This window comes from Physeter macrocephalus, chromosome 1 (assembly GCF_002837175.3).
Source record: "Physeter macrocephalus isolate SW-GA chromosome 1, ASM283717v5, whole genome shotgun sequence".
Taxonomy (NCBI): Eukaryota; Metazoa; Chordata; class Mammalia; order Artiodactyla; family Physeteridae; genus Physeter; species Physeter macrocephalus.
In genome coordinates this window covers 35,226,799-35,233,361 of record NC_041214.2, presented here as the reverse complement: position 1 = coordinate 35,233,361, position 6,563 = coordinate 35,226,799, and positions in this window count along the sequence as shown.

The window sequence follows — 6,563 nt, the reverse complement described above, 5'->3', positions numbered from 1 at the left end:
TGTGGTAAGGGGTGTGAACAGCCCAGGTGTCAGCCTTCTTGGTTCAGGTTGGTTGACTGACCCAGGGAGCTCCTTCCTGTGGAGCACTATATATAAAATATTTGCCTGCTGCAAAATAAACTGAGTTTAACCTCCAATTCCCATAGAAACCCTAAGGGAAAGACAATCTTTTCTTTTCAGTCTGCCGGCTACCTTGTTTTCCTAAACTCCATACTTTAATTTCCTTTAGGGTCTTACTCAGATAGTCATGGCTTATTTCAAGACTAGCAAGGATCAAAAGAATAAATGCAGACTTTGTTTTTTTTACCTTGCTTTTTGTCATATCTTTAGCTGGTACGTGGACGTCTTAAGTGAATTTTGCCTTATTAAGAGAAATTCCCATTTTTGTACAGAGTATCTTGTCTAATTTTGCACCTCTCTTATGGGATGGCCACTGTAAATATACCAATAGATCATTTTAAGCTGAACCTCAGGGAGTCTTGCTGCTTTTGAGCCTTGAGAATGGCTTATCCTGGAGACTCTTAGTTATTCTTCATGAAAAATAATGATTACTCAAGAGCTTTCTCATTTTTTTTTATTTTGTTGCTGAATATTTTTAGCCATGCATGATCCTGTATTTGTTGAATTCATGATACTCTCTCTTTTATCTCCCCATCAAACCATCAAATCATGCTTCAGGAATATGCCATCTGTCTTCCTTGCTGAAAGTTTGTGCTAGATAAAATCGCTACATTTCTCTCTGGTGACGGGGACCATACAGAGGATACTCTCCTTTCCTCTTTAGTTGACACAGGATGTTGGGAGCATGTTCATGAGCAGATGTATAGCATTTTGACAAAAGATGCATTCCTGAAAGTTGCCTCTTGGTTTCAAATCCTATGACCTTATTTGTGTTGGACAGTTTTGTGCATTACTTAAAAAATTCATCAGGTCTACTTCTTACTTCTATGGCAGCTAGTTCCTGTAGACTTTAATCTTTTTCATGCAGGGGTTCTGGGCTCGTGCCATGGTCATGCACCTCTAGTTTCTTTCCCTATGACTTCTCTGATACCACATCATGGGATACTGCTCTGTACATACAAATATACAACCCCAAAATTCAGAGAAATAAACTCTTACTTGAGCCACGCTTGACCAATGGGAGAGAAGAGCAGATATACCCATCTGCTTCATCTTTTATCCCCAGGACACTTCCGAAATAAGGCTCCTTGGAAGGTCATGGTGGATCAAGTACTGGCTGCTCATAGTAAAGGCCAAGTCAATAACAGAAGGCTTTGCCTTCTTTCTGTTTTGCTTTTCCTGTCCTGCAGTCTTGTTCCCTAGGAACCATATTCCAAAATACCCTACCTGCAAGGAAGTTTTTGCCTCAGGTTCTGCTTTGGGGGGGAAACAAGGCAAGATAATATTTTCTTTATAAAATAGGAGTAGTATTTTTTCATTTAAGCCTACTAATAGAGAGTCAAACATATAGAGAAGAAGCATTTGAGAGTTTGGTGAATGTGAGTATGTGTGCATGCATATGCCATAGAGTGTGAAACTGCATTCCAAAGCCAGCTGTATTAGTTATTTGGTTTTCCACACAAAGAGATAGACAAGTGGGTTATCCAAAAATCTTTTATATTTAAAATTAAGATGTACCCATCCCCCCCCCCATTTACTAATAGTCAATACTCATCTTTCCTTTTCTATTCCTGGCTTCAAGTTCCTTCCAACTTGATACTTCTTTTATAACCTAGGAAGAGATCTTAGAGAATCTACAAAGCAGATAACACACTTAACTGTAAAAGTTAAATTGGAATTATCTGCTGCTTGGGATAATACACATTTTATTCCTATTAATATGAATAATAAGGATTGACAGAATTGGTACTGGTGATAGAGAATATGATTTTCTTTTATTTAAAACTGGAAACCTGTTTAATTGGAAGTTCCTAATGGATTCATTGTCAAAATAGCTCATAGAAGGATGTTTAGGGGGTTTAAAGGAAAGGGGGTTAGAAGAACAAACACCTTCTTAAGTAAAACTAGGCCCGTTCCAAATTCTAGAGCCTCATGACTGTGGAGGGGGAATCCTGATAACCATTTACTTAATCAATATCCTGAGAAGGAAATTGTTCCTGTGCTGTGATATTGTGATTTATAATAAATATATATTTGGCCTTCATCCCATTCCTAGCATGGAGCTCCTAAAACCCTTGGAATTTACTAAGTGAAGAGAGAAAGTTTTGTTATGTTAATGATGTGACATTTGGAAAACCCCTAGGTGACCTAAGGATGGGGGCCGGTTGCCAGGGGCAACAATCTTGTGATTAGAGGGCTGGAACTTTCAGTCCCACTACCCGCCCCCATATCCTCACCTCGGGGGAGGGGAGGGGGACTGGATATTGAATTCAATCATCAATGGCCAATGATTTCACCAACCATGCCTATGTAATGAAGTCCCCATAAAAACCCTAAAGGATGGGGTTCAGAGAGCTTCCTGATTGGTAAACACATGGAAGTGCTGGAATAGTGGTGCCCCCAAGAGAGAGCATGGAAGCCCTGAACCCCTTCCCATGTACTTTGCCCTATGTTCATCTGGCTGTTCATCTGTATCCTTTACAATATCCTTTATAATAAACTGGTAAAATAAGTAAATTTCTGAGTCCTATGAGCTGATCGATTGATCAAATTACTTGAACCCAAAGAGGGGGTGATGGAAACCTCTGATCTAGTGGGCCAGAGGCCCAGGTGACAGCCTGGACTTGATATTGGCATCTGAGGTTAGGGGAGGGAGGTGCAGTCTCATAGGACTAAGCCCTTAACCTGTGGGATCTGACACTATGTCCAGGTAGATAGTGTCAGAATTGAGTTAAATTGTAGGACACCCAGTCAGTGTCTGCTGAGAATTGCTCAGTGGTGTTGGAAAGAACACACATTGGACCGGCCCGATAGAATAGGAAAATATAATCCCATCAAAATCTCAAAGGAACAGGTATGTTATAAGAGAGTTTTGGGGGAGGGGATCCCTAAAAATTTGCTGTCTACTAGGGTTGCTGAGGTTGGGGTTCTAGTCACTTGATAGCATGCTTCAAGTGATTTTTGTCCTATTATTGCTCATTTCTGAGTAACTGGTAGATATCACGTGGTTCTGGTTTCTTTTTCCTTTGCCAGGACAGACAAAAGAGAAAACCTGGACTCACCCCCTTTCTTGTGGTTGCATTATGTGGGTAATTAGTTATTGTGGAATCTCTTTAATCTTTTTTTAAAATAAATTTATTTATTTTATTTTATTTATTTTGGGCTGTGTTGTGTCTTCATTGCTGTGTGGGGGCTTTCTCTAGTTGTGGCGAGCGGGGGCTACCCTTTGTTGTGGTGTGAGGGTTTCTCATTGCAGTGGCTTCTCTTTGTTGAGGAGCACGGGCTCTAGGCACGCGGGCTTCAGTAGTTGCAGCATGCAGGCTCAGTAGCTGTGGCGTGTGGGCTTAGTTGTTCCTTGGCATGTGGGATCTTCCCAGACCAGGGCTGGAACCCATGTCCCCTGCATTGGCAGGAGGATTCTTAGTCACTGCACCACCAGGGAAGTCCCTCTTTAATCTTCTGTTCAATTTTGATAATTTTATTTGCTTTGGTGAATCATAAGCAACCATGATTGCACACGTTCCCTTTTGAGATCTTTCAACAATATACCAGTTGAATAAAGAATTTCAGAAGTTGATTGTAGTAATTAAAACTATTTTGGTTGCAAATGACAGAAAGCCAAGTGATAGTTGTTGAAGCAAGTATGTTGTGGTGTCTCACAGATCTCAAGGCAGGCCTCTCTCTTCACATTTTTCATGTTGATGTCTTTATTTTTCTACCTCATTTCCCTCTTCCTCACTCCTTCAGCTGGCTTGCTGTGCTTGCATGGGAAGAAAACATGGCGGTCAACAGGACCTACCTGACCTTTTCATTTAAAGCTTCAGTCACCTGGGAAGAGATGGACTCTCCTCATTTCAGTTACAAAATCCCTGGCAAAGGACTTGGAATGGCCCAGCTTGGATCAAATGCTCACTCTGGAACCAATCTGCTTGCTAGGACAGGTTCTGGAAGGTGATTGGCCCAGATATCTTTTCCTGGACCAGCTAACTATGGCCACGGTACATTTTGTACAAGATGATTGGTCCAGAGGTTACTATGGTGATAAAACAGGGAAGAAGAGGGAGAAGAGGCTATTTTCAGAAGAAAGCAGGGGAGCAGTAGAGGTGGCTCCATGTAGTTGAATTAATAATTGTTCATTACATTGACCCCTTAGCATCAATTTAAGGCAAATTTCACATAAAATACCAAATCGTTTTTGGTGCTGGCAATATTAAATGGTTCCTTGAGAAAAACATGGATGTTTTAAAAATATATAGTTCCTACTTATGACATAGATAAAGATAATGTAACAATTCAGTCATAATATCTAGTTTATTAAAAATATTGGGCTTCCCTGGTGGCGCAGTGGTTGAGAGTCTGCCTGCCGATGCAGGGGACGCGGGTTCGTGCCCTGGTCCGGGAGGATCCCACATGCCGCGGAGCAGCTGGGCCCGTGAGCCATGGCCGCTGGGCCTGCATGTCCGGAGCCTATGCTCCGCAACGGGAGAGACCACGGCGGTGAAAGGCCCGCATACCGCCAAAAAAAAAAAAAAAAAAAGGAAATATTGGAATGTTGATGGTGTATTGGAATGCAATGAAAATGAAATATCAAATCATTATAATATGGCTTAATTCCCCCAGCTACTGAAATGTTCCTTCAATTGAATGTGTATTTAGTTTTATTTGTTATTTGTTAATTGTGTAAATAATAAGTAATTAAGCAGTCTAGCTCTGGGGGTACTTTGCTTGGTTTGGTATTTTTCTTTGCCACTTACTAGCTGTATGGCCTTGGAAAAATTACATAATCTCCCTATGCCTCAGATTATTCACCTGTAAAGTGGGAGCAATAATTGTGACCTTTTCATAGGTTGTTATGAGTATAAAATTAGTTATATGTGCAGAGTGCTTAGAACATGTGCCTGGCATGTAGTCAGCATTCAGTTAATGTTCACTATTAATATTAGAATACTCTGAGAATTATTACTTTCTTCAAGACTATAAGAGATTGATACAAATGGACTTTCTTGCATACTTTTTTTGAATTTCATTGAAATGATAAAATGGGCTCTTTGCAGAAAGTTTGTGAGCTCTATCTTTCAGAAAAATACAAAGTAGGGGTCAGTGGTCATGCTTTGAAGACTTAAGACATATTCTGCACTAGGTATCCATTAAGACTTTTCACAAATGTTTTATTTCATAGATGTTCCAGCACTCTCTCCTCTGAGCACAAGGTAGTATTTTATTTTCCACTTACTGGAAGTTAAGTGATCTGTTCTGGCAATGATTTCTTGGTGTAGAAACTTTGAGTCAGGGTGCATGTTGCCTCACTTCCTTTTCCTTCTAGCATGACAACTGGCAACTTCTAAGATGAGGGCTTCTCCATTAGCCTGAATCCCTGATTGACAACTCACAATGGACATGTAGTATGAACAACAAAGAAATTTTTGTTATTTTAAAGAACTGAAATTTTGCTATTTAGATTCCAGTGCAACTCAAGACCTCCAAATAAGGCCTCCGAAAAGGAGGGTATATCCAGGCATTAGGTCTGGCTGGGCTGGTTCTCCTTTGGCTATATTTCATTCAGGAATGAACATCTGCACAATTAGGATATCAATTTCAAATAACATCACATTACTAAGAACAAATGTTTTACTGCAGGACAAAAACACCCACATTTTGTGCAATGATGCTGTTATTATTTAAAACTCTGGCATCAGTTGAAAATTTATATTAAAGTAATAAATTTCTAACTCAGCCTCACAAAAGCAGAACTCATTTTTAAGGCTGCCATCTCTGTTTACTTGGTAAAGCCCATACATCCATCATTCCAACACTTCCAAATACTGGTATTGATAAAGTGTCTTTCATTGTTCTGTGTAGTTTTAACTATCCATTTCATCTACTTCTTTTGCTGCTGTAATTTATAAGAGACCTGATTTTTTCTATCCAAAAATTCTTTCAAATTAAGTCATTTGGTGTTTTCTTATCCATGTTGAATCTTAAGAAACACAGTTTACTTGGCCATTTAAAATAGTGTTTCCTGTTATTCCTGGGCTAGAAATGAGCATACAGTTGGGTAAAGAACCAGATTCAACTTGTGGAGATTTTGTTTTGCTGAGGCTGGAGTTTTACTGTACATTTCCTCCACATTCAACTGGCCAACAAAATCCTTTTCATGTTTTCCCTCAGAAATGTCTCTCTTTCTTTTTTTTTAATGAAAAGACACTTCATTTATTGAGACTCTATTATCTAATAATCTTAACTGTATTTTTCTTTAACATAGAATAGGCTGTTCTTAACATTCGCTTTTTTTTTTTTTTTTTTTTTGTGGTACGCGGGCCTCTCACTGTTGTGGCCTCTCCCGTTGTGGAGCACAGGCTCCGGGCGTGCAGGCTCAGCGGCCATGGCTCACGGGCCGTGCCGCTCCGCGGCATGTGGGATCCTGCCAGACCGGGGCACGAACC